Source organism: Nuphar pumila, chromosome 12, assembly GCF_984573655.1.
Source record: "Nuphar pumila chromosome 12, dmNupPumi1.hap1.1, whole genome shotgun sequence".
Taxonomy (NCBI): Eukaryota; Viridiplantae; Streptophyta; class Magnoliopsida; order Nymphaeales; family Nymphaeaceae; genus Nuphar; species Nuphar pumila.
Window position 1 is genome coordinate 90,139,805 of NC_143260.1, and position 21,204 is coordinate 90,161,008.

Here is a 21,204-nt window from a genome sequence, read left to right on the forward strand (position 1 = left end):
GGTTTGATTCACTTGCACCATACATATTGATGTGCAACATGTTGGGTACAGTGGCCATGTACTCATGTGTATCATACGGACCATAGTCATGAGAGAGAGAGAGGAGTGTAGTGGTAGGTTTTCTTGGGTTGTGTAGAGAGAGTTGTCATACGTGGAATGCATAAAAGAGGGGAGAAGTTTGTATTGGCATGCAAAGATGAAGTGGTGGATCCAAGTCATTTGTGCTATGTGTCTAAGACAAAAAAGTTATTGAGTGTATGCAGATAGGGCATGTGCTTTGAAATCGGATGGTGTGTGCATACTTTGGGTTCTTCACATTCTTCTGGTCGGTTGAGGATGGAAAATGAGATGAAGGAGAGAGAGTTGGTTATGTGGCTGCAACTGGTGTATGGTGGGACATGTCGATTGCATGCAAGAGGTAAGAGTTTGATTCACCAAGCCTACTCTTGAGTATTTGAAGATAGGGTCTATTGTTTAAAGTTGTTGGGAAGTGAGAATGAGTATAACTCATCTATGTCTTTAGTGGCAATTCTCATGAGACTGTTAAAATGTAAATTGTAATATATATATATATATAATTTAATATTATTATATTTTCTTTTATTATTTTCTTTATTTTCTTTTTTAGCATCTAGTTCAATAGAAACTAGATATTTGATTCAGTCAAGTTCCTCTTGGAACTTGACTGTGCAAATAGCTATTGGACTGTAGTCCAACAGCTATAATAAATGCTATTGGACTGTAGTCCAAGAGCTATAATAAGAGACGTTGACTCTTTTGGAGAGCTCAAAATGAGCTCTCCTCTCTCTTCCACTTTTTTGTATATATAGGGGTGAACCCCTTCAATGTAAATCACTATGCTTCTTAAGCATTTTGTTCTTGAATAAAGTATTATTTATTTTTAAAGTGTTCTTCCTTTTATACCCTTTCAAGGGTCATGCTTGTAGTGTCTCCAATAGACACTTGTTTGTGAATTATTCGTGCATTTGTTGAAGACCACCATTTCATTACATGGTATCAAAGCTACGAAATCCTTAGATCTTGAAGTGCTTCCGCCTCGATTTTCGTGCCACATTTACAAAAGGTGTTTCATCACCTTGTTCTTGGCTCAAGAAGATTTGTTTGAAGAAAGGCAAACTTGTGCTACAAAAATTTTTGGTTTTGTATCCTCTCTTGTTCCCTTGTCTACTCTTTTTCTTTTCTTTTTATTTTTCTCTCTCTCTCCTCTTATTTATTCCTCTCTTACCCTTGTAAAAGATGAATGACAATGATAAGATCACCATCATTCCTATGAAACTAAATGATACTAACAATGTAATGTGGGCTTCGATTATGAAGCACCACATTTGGGGAAAAGGTTTATGGGGTATAGTGGATGGTTCTGATTTGGAACCTAAACTATCTCTTACCAAGAAAGAGGGTGATAAAGAGGTTCCTCTAACAGAAGAAGAGAAGAGTAAGGCGTTAGCCACTTATGAAAAGAAATGGAAAGAGTAGAGGATAGGGCATGCAAAAATTATGTCATGGCTCATCAATAGCATAGACATTAAAAAATGCTCTAGTCTAGCTAAGTTTGAGCATGCCGATAAGGCTTGAGAATACCCCAAAAACATGTATTCCCTTAAAGATATTGCACATGTATGCAATTTACAAGACAAAGTTCGGACAATGACTCAAAAAGATAAAACTATTTGAGAATATTATAATGAGTTGTCCGAACTTTGGGAAGAGTTGGCTCTTCTTGAGCCAAAATGGCATTGTGCCGAAGATATCGAGCTTCGCCAAAAGCAACTCGATATGGAACATTTCTATCAATTTGTGAATGGTCTAAGGCCGAAGTTTGAATCCACCAAATCGGCCCTATTATATCGTGGAAAAATTCCTTCTATTGTTGATACTATAGAAGAGCTCACTATGGAGGAAAATAGACTTAGAAAAAGTACTCCAAAAGTTGATGATAACTCAGTTTTAATTGTATCTAGACCGGAGAATCATACTCGTACTTACAAGCCGCCTCATTTTGGAAGGCAAAACAGCGACTTTGATAAAAGAAAAGTTATTTGTCATCATTGTCATGAATCGGGGCACTATAGGCCTCAATATCCAAAGTTAAAAAGAAGAGAAGAAAAAAGAGTTGCATCTGTTGAATCCGAGTCAAAAGATCAAGATGCATCTGTGTCTATGGCTCAACTGATGGAAATCCTTCAACCTCTTCTCAAAGGGGTATCCTCCTCAACCGAAGCCTCAACTGGAGCGGCAGTTGCATCTTTCTTCGGTCCAGGTAACTTTCCTTGGCTTTTAGATTTTTGTGCTTCTTTTCACATGACCCCAAATGTTAATAGTCTATCCGAATGTCTTAAAAATAACTCAAGTGTGTCAAAGGTTTTTACAGCCGATGACACCTCTTGAAGTAAAAGGAATAGGATGTTTTGAAAATCTTCAAAAATCCAAAAAAAAAATTATCCCAGAAGTTAGATATATCCCTAAACTTAATTTGAATCTCTTATCTGTCTCGCAAATATCTGATTATGGATGTAATATCTCATTCTCTTCTCATGGTTGTTGGGTACAGGATCGTCAGTCAGGGAAGCTGATTGGGGAAGGCCATAGAGAAGGAGGACTCTATTACATGGACTTTTTGGAATTACCCAAGAATGAATTTTGTTATAATATTCATAAATTAGAATTGGATTTATGGCACAAAAGACTTGGCCATCTTCATATGTCTAAAATTCAATATTTTCCAAGTTTGGAAAAATTTTGTAATTTTGAAATTTTTTTTTAAAGACTGCATTCTTGGCAAAATGAAAAGGTTATCATTTCTTAGTAGAACTTTTGTTTCCTCACGACCACTTGAGTTAATACATTCGGATGTTTGGGGCCCCGCACCAGTTATTTCCAAAGGTGGTTATATATATTATGTCATTTTTGTTGATGACTTTTCTAGACATACTTGGATTTATTTTCTTAAACATAAATCTGATGTCTTTGCTAACTTCCAAATATTTCATAAAATGGTTAAAAATAAGTTTCAAAATGATATTTCTGTTTTTCGCACTGATTCAGGGGGAGAGTTTATGTCCAACGAATTCAAGGACTATCTCAATTTACATGATATTACACATCAAAGATCATGTCCACACACTCCACAGCAGAATGACCTAGCCGAACGCAAACATCGGCACATTATGGAAACTACCAGGACATTGCTAATTGCAAATCAAGTTCCAAAAAGTTTTTGGGCTGAAGCGGTCCTAACTGTCACCTACCTCATTAATAGGATGCCATCTTCCTCATTAAAGAATACAACTCCAATAGAAAAGCTTGTTAATTTAACTCCAGATTATTCTAGATTAAGAGTCTTTGGATGCAAATGTTTTATTTTCACCAACAAAAATGACAAACTCTCTCCTCGTGCAATCCCATGTGCCTTTTTAGGATATGCTGATAATAAAAAAGGCTACAGGTGTTTCGATTTTCAAAATGACAAATTATATGTGTCAAGAAATGTTTCTTTTTTTAAAAAAGAAAGCTTCTTTGAATTTGAAAAATCCAAGGATGTCACTGAATACTCGTTTTTAATTGATCCAACTTCAAAATCCAATGAATGTGATGTTAGATGTGACCTTGACAATGATCAAAGTCCTATTGTTGTTGAAAATGATGATAATGAAGAGCAAATCCATAAGGATGTTAGTCTACAATATTCAAGACGTAGAGAGCAAAATCTTCCATGTGCATTACAAAAATACTCTGAAGTCTCACCTAGAAGAACGTCTAGAATCTCTAGACCTCCAGAAAAAATTGTGTCTTATGAATCTTTTTCACCCACGTATAGGGCCGCCATTACATTAATACAATCATATGTTGAACCATCATCCTATTCTCAAGCCAAAAATCATATAGAATGGATAGAAGCCATGAAAATAGAATTAGATGCACTAGAAAAGGCCAATACTTGGACGATCCAAGATATCCCTCCAGATAAGAAACCTATAGGTTGTAGGTGGGTATACAAAGTCAAAACCAAAAGTGATGGGATCCTGGAAAGATATAAGGCCCGTTTAGTAGCAAAAGGATATGCCCAAGAGTATGGCATCGATTATGAAGAAACATTTGCTCCTGTGGCCCGTATGACCACTGTTAGAACTTTAATAGCCTTGGCCTCCATTAGAACATGGCCTATCTTTTAATTAGATGTCAAAAATGCTTTCCTAAATGGGAATCTCGTTGAAGAAGTATACATGGAAGCCCCACCTGGTATTAGTATCCCTAAGGGTAAAGCTCTTCATCTAGAAAAAGCTCGTTATGGTCTTAAACAGGCTCCAAAAGCCTGGTATAACCGATTTAGTCATGTTATGCTTGATATTGGTTTTCAACCTTGTTTAACTGACACTGCTTTGTTTGTTAAGAAATCTGATGCAGGCATCATTATTCTTCTTCTCTATGTGGACGATATGATCATCACTGGAGGCGACAAACAGGGAGTTGCAAATATCAAATCTCTTCTTAAAACTCACTTTGAAATGACTGACTTAGGTTTATTAAGATATTTTTTAGGCATTGAAGTTGCTTATTCCCCTCGGGGGTATTTGATATCTCAATCTAAATTTGCTCTTGATATCGTTTCCAAGTCTGGAATTACAGATGATAAGAAAGTAGACACTCCAGAAGTTGTCAATGTTAAAATGAAAATTGATGATGGAGAACTTCTTGATGATCCTACTCCGTATAGACAGCTGGTTGGAGCTCTTTTTTATCTTTCCATTACTAGGCCAGATATAACTCATGTGGTTCATACAGCCAGTCAGTTTCAGCATGCTCCCACCTCCGTGCATATGGGAGCAATTTTGCGTATTATTAGATACTTAAAATCCTATTTTTCACGAGGACTCTTCTTGCCTGCTTCATCTCCATTAAATTTAATTGCATATACTGATGCTGACTGGGGAGGTGATCCCAATAATAGACACTCAACTACTGGGTTTTTTGTGTTCCTAGGTGAAGCCTTAATTTTGTGGAGGTGCAAGAAGCAGCAGAAAGTCTCTCTTTCCTCCACCAAAGTTGAATGCAGAGCCATGGCAACCACCACTATGGAGGTTGTTTGGCTCAGACGCTTGCTAGCGGATATGAGAGCTAAAGCAACGCAAACTTCAAAGATGTGTTGTGACAACAAAAGTGCGATCTACATTGCAAGCAATCGGACATTCCATGAGCGCACTAAACACATTGAGATGGATTGTCACTATGTCAGAGAGGAATACTTACATGGAACCATTGATCTGCCATATGTTACATCAGAATATCAATTAGCAGACCTCTTCACCAAGCCTCTCGCTGCTCCCAGATTTCACTTCCTCTTAGACAAACTTTCGCTCATTGTACCGTAAGTTTGAGGGGGAGTGTTAAAATGTAAACTGTAATATATATATATATATATATTATTTAATATTATTATATTTTCTTTTATTATTTTATTTTCTATTTTTCTTTATTTTCTTTTTTAGCATCTAGTTTAATAGAAACTAGATATTTGATTCAGACAAGTTCCTGTTAGAACTTGACTGTGCAAATAGCTGTTGCAGATAAATGTTGGACTGTAGTCCAACATCTATAATAAGAGAGTCCAACGTCTCTTTTGGAGAGCTCAAAATGAGCTCTCCTCTCTCTTCCACTTTTTTGTATATATAGGGGTGAACCCCTTCAATGTAAATAACTATGCTTCTTAAGCATTTTGTTCTTGAATAAAGTATTATTTATTTTTCAAGTGTTCTTCCATTTATACCCTTTCAAGGGTCATGCTTATAGTGTCTCCAATAGACACTTGTTTGTGAGTTATTCGTGCATTTGTTGAAGACCACCATTTCATTACAGAGATATGCATGGCGCAATGATGAGGTCTCTCCTGACATTCTAGAGTGAGAAATATGACTTATAGAATACCGACTCATTCATAATTGTAGTTCCTAAACTAATTCTAGATCTCTTTTGTGAACTCATCCAGCCAATCTAGGTAATACAAGTCTCCCTTCTTATGACCAATCTCAATCATCCTTCCTAATAGTTAATCCTGCATAACATAATCAACAAAAAAAATGCCAAGAGAGACCATCATTGCACCATGCTTGTCTCGTGCACAAGAACTGTCACTACAAACATAGACGAGTCAGACTCACCATCACTTCCCACCAACTTTAAACCATAAGTCATATCTCCAAATACTTAAGAATAGACTTGGTAAATCAAACTCTCACCTCTTGTATGCAGTACACATGTTCCACCACTCAATAATTGCAGCCACGTCACCAACTCTCTCTCCCTCATCACATTTTCTATGCTCAACCAACCATGTCATCTTAGGGGCAAAGGCATGGCGGCAAGTAGTTATTGTGCCCTCGGACCAATGCCTTGGTGGTCTAATCTACATAGGATGGATCCCTACACACAGATGGTGCAGATCAAACGCCCAATACGAATACGGGTTGTGGTAGGCCAAGGGCCGGTTACCGACACACTCTACGTGCAAGGCAGAGATCTGGTAGGCTTAGGCAGTCTTGAGGACGTATGCAACCCTTATGGCACTCATGGGAACACCCAAAGAGAAGGGGGTTGCTACCAAAGCTAAAGAGAGAAAGAGACAAGATAGACGTGAGAGAGAAAAGAGGGATAGAGGAAGACATTAGAGAGGGAGAGACGAGAGAGAGGAGAAGAGAGAGACATCAAGGAGAGGGAGAGATGGCTTCACATCAAAGCTAAGGGGAGAGAGAAAGGAAAGAAAAAGGAGAGAAGGGGGGAAGAAAGAGAGAGAGAAAAGAAAGGAGGGGGAGATGGAGAAAAGGAAAGAAAGATAGAAAGGGAAGGAGAGGGAGACTTCCAAGAGGGAGAGAAGGAAAGAGAGGGGGAGACAGAGCTAATTAACAAAAAGAACCAATATTTTATTTATGCATCCTTAGGCTCTCTCATAAAGTCTTTATATAGAGAGAGGCCCTTTATTTGGATTTGGGTCAACACATGTTGGGCCTTGGATCCTATACCAACAATCCAACCCAATAAAGCAAATGACAAAATAACCAAAACCAAATAGCTAAATGATGACCAAAAGTTAATGACTCAAAGTCATGGGCGTCTATGGCCTAGCTAGGTGAACCTGCGCCTAGGGTGTGTGAGGGTGAATCCTTACGGGCCGCATCAACATGTGCTCTCTCTCTCTCTCTCTCTCTCTCTCTCTCACACACACACACACACACATATCCTACACCCCCTTATAAGTAGACCCAACCTTAAAAATCTGCTAAAAACATGCACACCAGCCTCTATATGACCCTGGCACATGTCCAGCAGCCTATAGATGCCAAAAAAAGCATCACACTCCCTGACACATGTCCAGCAGCCTCTATATGACCCTGACACTTTATTATTGTTGTCAATATTCACCAAGACAAATCCTTAAGAGGGGGCAATTAGCAACTACAATCAAGTTTCACATAACTTTGTCAATTAGAAAGTCTGTCATCTCAACATCCACTTAAACATATTAACATAATAGGGTTGAATCTCTTTAGAGAGAAGATCTTTTGTCTCATGGTAACCTGCTCCAATCCCCTTATGAAACTTTCATTATTAGGTTAGTTATATACTTCACAAGTTTCTAGTGATTCACATGGCATTATTAAATGATACAACGCATTAGAACGCCCTTGTTGACCACCCTTTACTCTGACATCATCTAGGGTTCCTTGAACAATGTGATATCTCACACCAGATAAAACCTTAGCACTTCCTCCTCTTACTAATACTATAGAATGTTCATGCAAATCATGTCCAATACTAGGTATATAAGCAATGATTTCAAATCCAGAAGTTAATCGTACTCTAGCGACTTTACATAAAGTAGAGTTTAGTTTTGGGGGGTGATAGTGGAAAAGTTGATAGATAAGTCACCCTTACTATCACTCTGCAGAACCGTACATGAGATTTTCACCTCATACGGCTCCTCATTTAATTATTTCAAAGGGAATGGATCATTTTCGTCGTTCAAGAATCCCTACCCTTCTTCCACTCCATTTCAAAGAGTAACTAGGACCCATTCAATCATGTTTTTGTGTTCTAATTGAACACTTTTCATTTTTTATAATGATCAAAGGAGAAGATTACTCTTTTTACCAGACATACGCAAACCAAATCATGATCTTATAATCTTACAATAAGAGATTTTTCTCGATTAATCCCCTTGTCCATCATTCTTTGTGAATCAAAAAGGACCTTTTCGAGTTTGAATCCTCCATTTGGAATCTGATTTTTTTCTCTTTTTCTTTTATTAATTTCCACAATTCATTAAGACCCATGGGTTTGAACTTGTAGAACCTGATTCATTTTCTCATCGAACAAAGTGTGTAAAATAAATTAGATTGAATTTTTTTTATCAAAAGTACCATGTGAAATCCTCTCTCTCTCTCTTACAAAAGTAACATTTGAATCAATTTTCTTTTGAATGAATCGATATTATTACATTCCACTTCTTTCCTGACGCCTCCTAAGGACAATCCTGAATTGGATCTCAAACTGATGAGTTGGTGTGAGCTTATCCATGTGGTTATCCACTCTTCTAATAAGAATTCCCCCCCCACACACACACACACACACTGTCCACCCTTGATTTTCTGGCTTCCCTCCTCTCCTCCCCTCCCCCTCTTACATACACCTCAAACCCAAATTGTCTCTCACTCCCACCATGTTTACTAGACCAGTGTCTCCAAACCCAAATCAGATAAGACCGTCGTCATCAATGGAAAGAAAGTGGTGATCCATTACATCAATGACAAAATCACTACCACCGTATGAGTGGAGACTGCAAGGGTGGTTTGGTTGACGAGAAATATGATGGGCATGAGATGAAGATGTGGGCAAGGGGTAGCTAACACATACAACAGTACAGGCAGGGTCTGCATCATAGATATGGAGTTCATAAATGATTCAACCAAACACCTCATTTTCTCTCCTTGTTCTTGATTTTGTTAGAACCGTAGCATTTTTGTTTTTTCGTTCATGAGCAATAAGTAAAAATACACCAAAAGATTTCAAACCAGGGCTCCGTGTTGCTATGTTATGAGAACTCTTATCATATATACTATAGAAAAGAAAGCTAATTTCTCCCCCATGTTAATAATGCTACTCTTCTTCTTGATTTTTATAAAATTGTGCAGAAGAACTCAATGCCATTAACCTCAAGGCAACTCACGTACCAAACCAGCGTGGGAAGGGCAATTGAAGATTTGAAGTAAAACAAGTCTTTTCCAATTTCACTGGAATTTTTTTTGTTCAGAAAGAAAGAAGATTGTGTGTAGGCACACACGCGCGCATCATACTTATTTGGTTCACAGGGCAAGAAAATTACATCAAATTGGGGACGACATAGATGCTTAATCCAGAAACCAGTCTAATTTTTCATGAAGCATTCAATTTTAGCACCTAATACACGAAAACGCAGCACAAAGGAAACCCTAAAAAACCCATGATCGAACCAATTCACATAATAAAAATCCGATTTCAAATAGTAACGGAAACATCCCTCGGCATAACCAAGAAACCAACAACCACAAACTCAAAACCTAAACCCTCGGATGCCAATTGATTCAGAGAAACAAACATATAACTGAAAGAATCATCCAAGAACACCAACCATCATAAGAAGGCGGAACATTGCCGTGAATGTAATCAGCATGGATCGGCCCGTGAACCATGGGCGGCATCATCGGCAGCGGAGGCCGCATCGGCATAACTCGGTGGAAATCACCTCCAGGCTAAGGCTGCAAATGCATATGCTGCTGTTTCTGTTGCTACTGCTGCTGATCGCCATACATCATCTTCGTCTCGGAGCTACCTCAAAACCATAACTCTGCCGTAATCCTAGATCGTCGGGAAATGGCCCTAGAACAACACCTCCTTCATTGAGGAGTCGACTCGGGTGAACGAATAGCTAAGCAAAGACCCTAACCCTACGGACACAAACGACACTTGTAGAAGAGAAAGGGAGTGAGGAAAAAACCCTCGTTTTTAAATCGGGGTTTGCCGGGCCGAATTGCACGTGTGATGACTCGATTCACACGTATGAGAGGGCGCGAACCCCACTGAGCTGGGCTTGGTCCGGACCGCGACTGAGTGCTTGTGCTGTTGTGCGAGACCAACTTTTTTACCGGGTCCAGACCTCCTCGGCCGTTGGACCTAGGGTTCGCAAACGAGCCTAGCTTGGGCTCAGTTCGTGAGTTCATTAGCTGATAACGAGCTGCTTTGTTTTTCTCAAAAAAACTGTTTTTTAAGGCTCGATAATATAATATATATAATAGGCCTTTGTATGTTACCCTCACCATTACTTACAAATGCTTTTTTTTCAATTTTTTTTGTTGTTTTTAGTAAAACCAACCTTACTGATGTGATCTACATATTTCACTTAGTGGAAATTGGTTCTTGAATTGTCTGATTAACACGTGGACAGGATTTTATAAGGCTTAAAAAATCAATGTCTTACAATGTGAGATACTTTCCTAGGGCATAAAATCCTTTTTTTTCTCTCAAAAGAACATGATTCAAAAGTTGCTTCCCACTATTTTGAACATGCTGAATTCATCCTAAGTACATCATTTGAATCAATTTTCTTTTGAATGAATCAATATTATTACATTCCACTTCTTTACTGACACTTCTTAAGGACAATCCTGAATTGGATCTCAAACTGATGAGTTGGTGTGAGCTTATCCATGTGGTTATCCACTCTTCTAATAAGAATCACCCCCCCCCCCCCACCCCACCCACCCACCCCCCCCCCCACACACACACACACTGTCCACCCTTGATTTTCTGGCTTCCCTCCTCTCCTTCTGCGTCTCCTTCCCCTGCCTCTCCCTCATCCACCTCATCAAACCCATACCTCTCTCCTCCCCTCCCCCTCTTACATACACCTCCAACCCAAATTGTCTCTCACTCCCACAATGTTTACTAGACCAGTGTCTCCAAACCCAAATCAGAGAAGACCGTCGTCATCAATGGAAAGAAAGTAGTGGTCAGTTACATCAATGAGGAAATCACTACCACCGTATGAGTGGAGACTGAAAGGGTGATTTGGTTGACGAGAAATATGATGGGCATGAGATGGAGATGTGGGCAAGGGGTAGCTAATACATACAGCAGTACAGGCAGGGTCCGCATCATAGATATGGAGTTCATAAATGATTCAACCAAACAGCTCATTTTCTCTCCTTGTTCTTGTTTTTGTTTGAACCGTAGCATTTTTGGTTTTTCGTTCATGAGCAATGAGTACAAATACAACAAAAGATTTCAAACCAGGGTTCCATGTTGCTACGTTATGAGAACTCTTATCATATATACTATAGAAAAGAAAGATAATTTTTCCTCCATGTTAACAATGCTACTCTTCTTCTTGATTTTTATGAAATCGTGCAGAAGAACTCAATGCCATTAACCTTAAGGCAACTCACGTACCAAACCAGAGTGAGAAGGGCAATTGAAGATTTGAAGTAAAACAAGTCTTTTCCAATTTCACTGGAATTTTTTTTGTTTAGGACGAAAGAAGATTGTGTGTAGGCACACACGCACGCATCATACTTATTTGGTTCACAGGGCAAGAAAATTATATCAAATTGCGGACGACGTAGATGCTTAATCCAAAAACAAGTCTAATTTTTCATGAAGCATTCAATTTTAGCACCTAAGACTCGAAAACGCAGCATAAAGAAAATCCTAAAAACCCCGTGATCGAACCAATTCACATAATAAAAATCCGATTTCAAACAGTAACGGAAACACCCCTCGACACACAACCAAGAAATCAGCAACCACAAACTCAAAACCTAAACCCTCGGATGCCAATTGATTCAGAGAAACAAACATATAACCGAAAGAATCATCCAAGAACACCAACCGTCATAAGAAGGCGGAGCATTGCCGTGAATGTAATCAGCATGGATCCGCCCGTGAACCATGGGCGGCATCATCGGCAGCGGAGGCCGCATCGGCATGCCTCGGTGGAAATCACCTCCGGGCTGAGGCTGCGAATGCATATGCTGTTGTTGCTGCTGCCGCTGATCGCCATACATCATCTTCGTCTCTGCGCTACCTCAAAACCATAACTCTGCCGTAATCCTAGATCGTCGGGAAATGGCCCTAGAACAACACCTCCTTCATTGAGGAGTCGACTCGGGTGAACGAATAGCTAAGCAGAGACCCTAACCCTACGGACACAAACGACGCTTGTAGAAGAGAAAGGGAGCGAGGAAAAAACCGTCGTTTTTAAATCGGGGTTTGCCGGGCCGAATTGTAAGTGTGATGACTCGATTCACACGTATGAGAGGGCGCGAACCCCACTGAGCTGGGCTTGGTCCGGACCGCGACTGAGTGCTTGTGCGGTTGTGCGAGACAAACTTTTTTACCGGGTCCAGACCTCCTCGGCCGCTGGACCTAGGGTTCGCAAAAGAACCAAGCTTGGGCTCAGTTCGTGAGTTCATTAGCTGATCTCAAATGTGCGCCAGTAAGGCCGTTAGATTCGCAGGGGGCTTCCTCCCTTTTCCTTTTCGTTCACTCCCAAGAAACCCTATCGAACCCCGCTCTTGATTTCCCTATCTCGTCTTCTCCGTCCCTCTTACTTACACCCCCTTCTCTCTCTCTACTCAACCTTGAACCCTCCCTCACAAGAATTGCAGCTTCTCCCCACTGGCGTATGTTAAAATGTAAAATTGTACATATATGTATATATAATAATATTATATTATTATATATATATAAATACATTTTTCATTTCTTTCTTATCTGTAATTTTTTTCTTTATTTTTATTTTTTGTCTTTATGTCATCTAGTTCAGTTTGCACTAGAATGACTGTTGCTAGTCAAGTCCTGTCCAGACTTACTAGCAATAGAGTTGTTGGACTGACACAGTCCAACAACTCTTAATAGAGCTTGTTGGACTGACACATTCCAACAACTCTAAATACAGTTGTTGGACTGTGTCCAACATCTCTATTGAGTCCTCTTTCAGCTGTGTATATAAAGGGGTGCAGCCCCTCTTGTATTTGATTCCAATGCTTCTTAAGCAATTGGTTTTTCATATCAATAAAGAATACATTTTTATTTTTATTTTCTTTCCAGTTATGCCCTTTTTAAGGGTTATGCTTTAGTGTCATTCTTGACACTTGCCCTTGTTAATCTAAGCTCGTGTTTCGAAGATCCCCATTTTATTTCATGGTATCAGAGCCGTGAAAGTACTAAATCTTGAGGAAAAGCTGCCTCAGTTTTCGTGCCCGTTTGCAAAAGTGTTCGCCACTTGAAGAGAAGTGTTTTATCACTTCATTGGAGAAGATTTCACATCTTGTTGTATTGTTTTTTTTTCTTTCTTTTTCATTTTCCTTCTTGTTTCTCTTCTATCCCTATTCTTTCTCTCCTTGTAATCGATGGATGACAATGATAAAGTCACCATCATGCCTATGAAACTAAGCGATACGAACTATGTAACATGGGCTTCAATCATGAAGCACCATATATGGGGAAAAGGCTTATGGGGGATTATGGATGGTTCTGATTCGAAACCTAAGTTATCTCTTACTAAAAAGGAGGGAGATAAAGAGGTCCCTCTATCGAAAGAAGAGAAAATCAAGGCTATTGCCTCATACGAGAAGAAATGGAAAGAATGGAGAATATCTCATGCGAAGATAATGTCATGGCTTATCAATAGCGTTGACATTAAAAAATGCTCAAGTCTTGCCAAATTTGATCATGCCGATAAGGCATGGGAATACCTTAAGAATATATATTCCCTTAAAGATATTGCACACGTGTGCAACCTCCAAGAAAAAGTTCGAATGATGACACAAGGAGACAAAACTATTCGTGAATATTATAATGGGTTGTCCGAACTTTGGGAAGAACTTTCCCTTTTAGAACCAAAATGGCATTGTGCCGAAGACATCGAGCTTCGTCAGAAACAACTCGATGCTGAACATTTTTACTAGTTTATCACTAGATTAAGGCCGGAATTTAAAACCACTAAATCGACCCTACTTCACCGGGGAAAAATTCCTTCTATTGTTGAAACTATTGAAGAGTTAACAATGGAAGAAAATCGTCTCCGGAAAGGTTCTTTAAAAATTGAAGATGATTCCGTTTTAGCCGTGTCTAAACCAGGGAATCATGTTCGATCATATAGGCCTCCTCACTTTAACCGACAAAATGGTGACTATGATAAGAAGAAAGTTATTTGTCATCACTGTCATGAACCGAGACACTACAGGCCACATTGTCCCAAACTTAAGGAGCTGAGAGAAAAAAGAGCTGCAATTGCTGGATCGGAGCCTAAAGATCAGGATGCACCAGTTTCCCTGGCCCAACTAATGGAGATTCTTCAGCCTCTCATCAAAAGTGCCTCTTCCTCATCTGAAGCTTCAACCGACGCAACAACCTTATCTTTTTCTGATCTAGGTAAAATTTCTTGGCTTCTTGACTTTGGTGCATCTTTTCATATGTTCCCAAATAATCAAAGTCTATCCAAATGTGTTAAAAATAAAACAAGTGTGTCAAAGGTCTTTATTGCTGATGGGACTTCTCTTGAAATAGAAGGAATAGGAAATTTTGAAAAAATTTATAAAACAAAAAAAAAATTTATTCCAGAAATTAGACATGTTCCCAAATTAAATTTAAATCTTTTATTTGTATCTCAAATTTCTGATTATGGGTATAATATTTTTTTTTCTCATGGTTGTTGGGTACAGGATCGTCAGTCAGGCAAGCTGATTGGGGAAGGCCATAGAGAAGGAGGACTCTATTACATGGATTTTTTGGAAATGCCGAAGAAAGCTTTTTGTTATAATATTCAAAAAATAGAGTTGGAACTGTGGCATAAGAGACTTGGTCACCCACATATAGCCAAAATCCAACATTTTCCAAATCTAGGGAAATTTTGCATCTCTAAATCATTTGATTGTAAAGATTGTATTCTCGGCAAAATGAAAAGATTACCATTTCAGAACAGAACTTTTTTCTCTTCAAGACCACTTGAATTAATACACTCAGATGTTTGGGGTCCTGCATCAGTAATTTCTAAAGGTGGATTTGTTTACTATGTTATTTTTGTCGATGATTTCTCCCGACATACGTGGATGTACTTTCTCAAACATAAGTCTGAAGTATTTTCATACTTTCAAACTTTTCATAATATGGTTAAAAACAAGTTTCAAAATGATATTACTATTTTTCGCACAGATTCAGGGGGAGAGTTTTTATCCACAGATTTTCAAAATTATCTTAAATTGCATGGCATCACACATCAAAGATCTTGTCCTTATACACCTCAACAAAATGGACTGGCAGAACGAAAACATCGTCATATTATAGAAACCACTAGGACTTTATTAATAGCAAATTAAGTCCCGAAAGACTTTTGGGTAGAAGCTGCCTTAACTGCCACTTATCTCATTAATAGGATGCCATCTACTAAGAATATCACTCCCATTGAAAAACTTATGAACATTTCTCCAGACTACTCTAGACTAAGAATATTTAGGTGCAAATGTTTCATATTTACTGACAAAAATGATAAACTTTTCCCTCGTGCGATTCCCTGTGCCTTTTTAGGATATGGTGAAAACCAGAATGGTTATAGATGTTTTGACTTCAAAAATAATAAACTATATGTGTCTAGAAATGTTTCCTTTCTTGAAAAGGAGAGCTTCTTTGATTTTAGAAAATTAAAAGACGTCACTGAGTACTCCTTTTTGCTAGATCTAACATCAACATCTGATGAATATGACCTTGACTGTAACTTTGATGATGATCAAAGAATTATTGATCTTAATGTTGAAAATGAAGAAGTTCATAGAGATACTAGTATTCAATATTTCAGGCGACAAGAGTCTAATCCTCCATGTGCACTTGAGAAATATTCTAACATTCCAACTAGACAATCATCCCGAATCTCAAGGCCTCCAGGAAAGTTTGTATCATACGAGTCTTTCTCACCCACATATAGGGCAGTTATTGCATTAATTCACTCATATGAAGAACCATCCACATATTTTCAAGCAAAAAATGATATCAAATGGATAGAAGCCATGAAAGCTGAATTAGATGCACTTGAAAAGGCTTCTACATGGAATATTCAAGATCTTCCTCCAGGGAAGAAAACTATAGGATGTCGATGGGTTTATAAAATTAAAACCAAGAGTGATGGTACTCTTGAAAGATATAAAGCCCGTTTAGTAGCCAAAGGTTATGCCCAAGAATATGGGATTGATTATGAAGAAACCTTTGCTCTAGTGGCTCGTATGACTACTGTCCGAACCTTAATTGCCTTAGCTTCTATAAAAAAATGGTCTATTTTTCAAATGGATGTCAAAAATGCTTTTTTAAATGGAAAGCTAGTTGAAGAAGTATATATAGAACCCCCTTCTGGTCTAAGTATTCCTAAGGGTAAAGTCCTTCGCTTAAAAAAAGCTCTTTATGGACTTAAACAAGCACCAAAAGCTTGGTATGATAGGTTTAGTCGTGTTATGATTGATATTGGTTTTCAATTCTGTTTAACTGACACTGTTTTGTTTATTAAGAATTCTGATGCAGGGATCATTGTGCTTCTTCTCTATGTGGATGATATGATCATCACCGGAAGCGATAAACAGGGAGTTGAAACAATTAAAACACTTCTTAAATCTCATTTTGAAATGACTGATTTGGGTTTGTTGAGATATTTTTTAGGCATTGAAGTTGCTTATTCTCCTAGAGGATATTTATTATCTCAGACTAAATTTGCTTTTGATATTGTTTTCAGGTCTGACATTACTGATGATAAGAAAGTTGACACTCCAAAAGTTGTTAATGTTAAAATGAAGATTGATGATGGAGAACTTCTTGCAGACCCTACTCCTTACAGACAGCTTGTCGAGGCACTTTCCTATCTATCCATTACCCGACCAGATATAGCACATGCTGTTCATACAGCAAGTCAATTTCAACATGCTCCTACTTCTGTTCATATGGGAGCAGTCATGCGTATTATCAGATACATCAAGTCCTCTCTTTCACGAGGACTTTTCTTATCTTCCTCCTCTTCTCTTGATTTAATTGCATATACTGATGCTGATTGGGGAGGTGATCCCAATAACAGACACTCAACCACTGGCTTTTGTGTCTTTTTAAGGGAATCATTGATCTCGTGTAGGTGTAAAAAGCAGCAGAAGGTATCTCTCTCATCCACCGAAGCTGAATACAGAGCCATGGCAACCACGACCATGGAAGTAGTTTGGCTCCGACGACTGCTTGCTGACATGGGAGCTGAAGCAACAAAGGCTTCACAAATGTGTTGTGACAACAAAAGTGCGATCTACATTGCCAGTAACAGAACATTCCACGAACGCACCAAACACATCGAAATGGATTGTCACTACGTCAGAGAGGAATATCTACACGGGATAATTGATCTGCCATATGTCACTTCAGAATATCAGTTAGCAGACTTCTTTACAAAGCCTCTCGCTGCTCCCCGATTTCACTTTCTCTTAGACAAACTTTCGCTCATTGTACCGTAAGTTTGAGGGGGAGTGTTAAAATGTAAAACTGTACATATATGTATATATAACAATATTATATTATATATATATAAATACATTTTTCATTTCTTTCTTTTCTGTAATTTTTTTCCTTTATTTTTATTTTTTGTCTTTATGTCATCTAGTTCAGTTTGAACTAGAATGACTGTTGCTAGTCAAGTCCTGTCCAGACTTGACTAGCAATAGAGCTGTTGGACTGACACATTCCAACAGCTCTAAATAGAGTTGTTGGACTGTGTCCAACAGCTCTATTGAGTCCTCTTTCAGCTGTGTATATAAAGGGGTGCAACCCCTCTTGTATTTGATTCCAATGCTTCTTAAGCAATTGGTTTTTCATATCAATAAAGAATACATTTTTATTTTTATTTTCTTTCCAGTTATACCCTTTTCAAGGGTTATGCTTTAGTGTCATTCTTGACACTTGCCCTTGTTAATCTAAGCTCGTGTTTCGAAGATCCCCATTTCATTTCAGCGTCAAGTGCATCTGTTGCTCTCTCTCTCCCCACTTCCTGTGGTCGGGGCGAGGTACCAACAACAAACGCCACCTCATAAGGTGGGACACACTTCGACTTCCCCTATATAGGGGGGGTTTGGGAATCAAGGATCCAAGGCTGACGAATATGATTCTCGTCGTGAAGCAGAGCTGACTTGCACACCAACCTGGGTCCCCGTGTGCAACCATGCTTCTGGATAAATACGGAGGTGTGGAATCATTGGTGGGGGCCACAAGCGTGCGTCAGCGAACAATGTCAAAGCTTCGTCGATTATGGATCCAAGCTTGGTCTGTGGTTCTGTTACATAATGATAATGTTGACTCGCAGTCTCAGTTCGTGGGACGCATCTTTGCTCCGAACAGATCTTTCCGGTCAAAAGAAGGCTACCTCGCTCTCCTTCCGTCGGGGGGTGGACCAGTTTCCGACGAGCCTGCTCTGGGGCAAGGGTCCGACTCCGAGATCTTGTTTCCTGGCTTGGCTAATCTTACACGATCGGGTGCAGACTGACAACTTCCTCAAATCCATCGGATTCTATCTACCTATTTTTGAATGAGTGTATGAAAAATTGGTATATTTTTTAATGAATATATGAACTAACAGGTATATTTTTATTTTGGGTATTTGGATCCAGTTTGAGATCGATATCTAGGTTTAAAATCCAATCCAAACCTGTCCAAACACTGATTTGGTGGAGCAGATTGGATCATACAATCCTAAATGAAGATATCCGACCCATTTTACATGTGTCTAAGTTGTTCGCTATGCCTAAATCAAACACAGGACATAAAGAACACACTGTCGTTGTCCAGTTGAAGCAAACGTTGGACAAGGATATGGATATGTTCTTGACAGGAACAATGTCCTGTCTGTGCGGGAGGGTGTGTTTTATCCAAGCTTGGACAATCTGTCAAATACAGTATTATTGTTTCAATTTCATATCATTTACTTTCTGAGAGATGATATATTGTTTTTGTTCAGTTGGATTTAAGGTTCACTAGAAAGAAAGCCAAGGTGTCCAAAAGGCCTTAACAAACATTACAAACTTGGAGAGGTCAGTCAGTGCCTACAATTTCATCATAACCAAATCAACTAAAGCAAAAAGTTTGCAAAGGCTCAAACTAGGAAAGCAAAACTTCAGTGCCCCCACAATCCACAAATACTACCTAGAAGCAGGTCTCCATTTGAATCAGTATAGAGAGAACATTTCCGCTCTTCAGGGGTTGACATGGAGAACCTTCAGAAGAAAAATGAGACAAGAAGGTAGACCTCTAAGCTTTATAATTTTGGTAGTTTATGTTTAATCTGTCTATTTGCTGAGCCTCTTTTGATTACTCAGGCTTAAATTTTGATGTTTAAAAGGAAGTACTGGAAATTGTCTTTCCATAGACCTCAGTGCATTCCTTGGGCTGAAATGTACCAAAATGAGGTATGTAAATGTAGTAACAATTACCAGTTTGGGTTAAGTTGGCATGACCACTGGAACTTGGATTCTGCACTGAGAATTGCATGACTGAGCTTCTACTCATGTCTTTTGAAATCATTTGTTTCAGACTCAGTTTGATCTGAGTTATCTCACCTAGTTTAAGTTGAATTCTGATTTGGCTTGGTTACTAGGCAATTCAAGTCCAGCCCAAGCCCCTGGGGCATTGACCCTTAAACAATGTGTTCTACATCTATTACAGGATATGAGTTCTCACCCAGTTTAGAATCCCTAGACATTGAACGACTGTTCCATGGAAGTCCACAGTCAGTTAAGCACCTTCCCCAGTTTTATAGGAGATGTGGCCCACCATATCTCCTAAGTTGTCTATGATCACTTGGATCGAGCTGGTACCTGAGTTGGCATGGTCAGATCAGACCAAATTATGCCAAGTTCCTAGCCATGTGTGTCCAACATCCTAAATTCTCCTTTGACATTTTTCTCTTTAAGAACATATGTTTGCAGTTAGGTGCTTATATGAAGACTTTGTGATCTCTGGTATCGATTATAAATGTAAAAATGGAACTTCACAAATACTGAATGAGGAAGATTATGTACAAATATTTATTGAATTCATAGTGATCCTTGGAATGTTTGGTAATCATTTCAAAAGTTTGATACTCAACATATTCCATAGCTGGATGAGCTTGTGACTTGTTTTGATCATGATTGACAAAAAACTAATCTCTCCACAGGTTGGTTTTAGAAGGCAATATTGCTTGGAACCAGAACTTGGGTGGGGTAAGATAGTTGACACTCCATTGAGGCAACCACCAACAGGGCCTGCTGAAGATGACCTTGCAAGTGATGAATGCTTCCATCTGCCCCTGGAACAATCACCAATCAGTTATTCATCACTGCCGCCACCATTAATGTGTTGCTGAATAGATATTGGTTTGAACATTTACTAGATGGATCTGGAACAATCATCACCAAGAAAAAAAAAACAGAGAACATGATATGTTATTCTTGCTTGTTCATGTTTTTGGAGACTAAAGGCACCTGATATTCTAGATTTATATGTAAATATAATCTCTACATGAGATTTTATATTAACATTTTTTAGGTCAAGTTCTACATCGACTAGCTACATACCCACCTTTATACTGAAGTTTACATGCATATGAATTGTACTTCTCCACTTCATGTCATACTTTTGATTGTTCAAGGCGTGCTTCGACAATCTGTTTTTTTTCCTACATCTATTCAAGCAGTGACTGAATTTGTTTTCAAGGGGATTCTTAAAATACATGTCCATTTGTGCATGACAGTGAACCAGTGGGGCATGTTATATTACTCTTCAATTTTCAATCCGTTTTAACTTTTGATGGGATTTGAGCATATTAAGATATATTTGCGACAATCGATTGAACCTCGAATCGACTTAGCAAAACCTTTCCTATTCAAATTTTTATGTTGTAAAACCAATCTTATAAATGTGCTCTTTGTGCTGTGTTTAGTAGGAATTAACATTTGGATTACAGGATTTTTGATGACTATACAAGCATCGATGGCCACAAACACACCAAATTGCTTATCTTATTATTGTCTTGACTTGAGTCAATTGTCCATCTCTGTCAAAATTGAGGCTCTCTTTCCATTATCTTGAGACCATTTTCAATTTTTTTCC

The 21,204-nt window shown here is 38.6% G+C and overlaps 1 protein-coding gene across 1 annotated transcript in view; it reads left to right on the forward strand.

Annotated features, from left to right (window-relative positions):
* The window catches only part of LOC149821167 (putative monofunctional riboflavin biosynthesis protein RIBA 3, chloroplastic), a 74,388-nt gene extending 53,611 nt beyond the window's left edge, over positions 1-20,777 (forward strand). The window contains exon 7 of the transcript XR_016426480.1: positions 20,270-20,777. The gene's annotated coding sequence lies outside the window, so the exon portion shown is untranslated. The remainder of the gene's footprint in view (positions 1-20,269) is intronic.
* Positions 20,778-21,204: the final 427 nt, after the last annotated feature.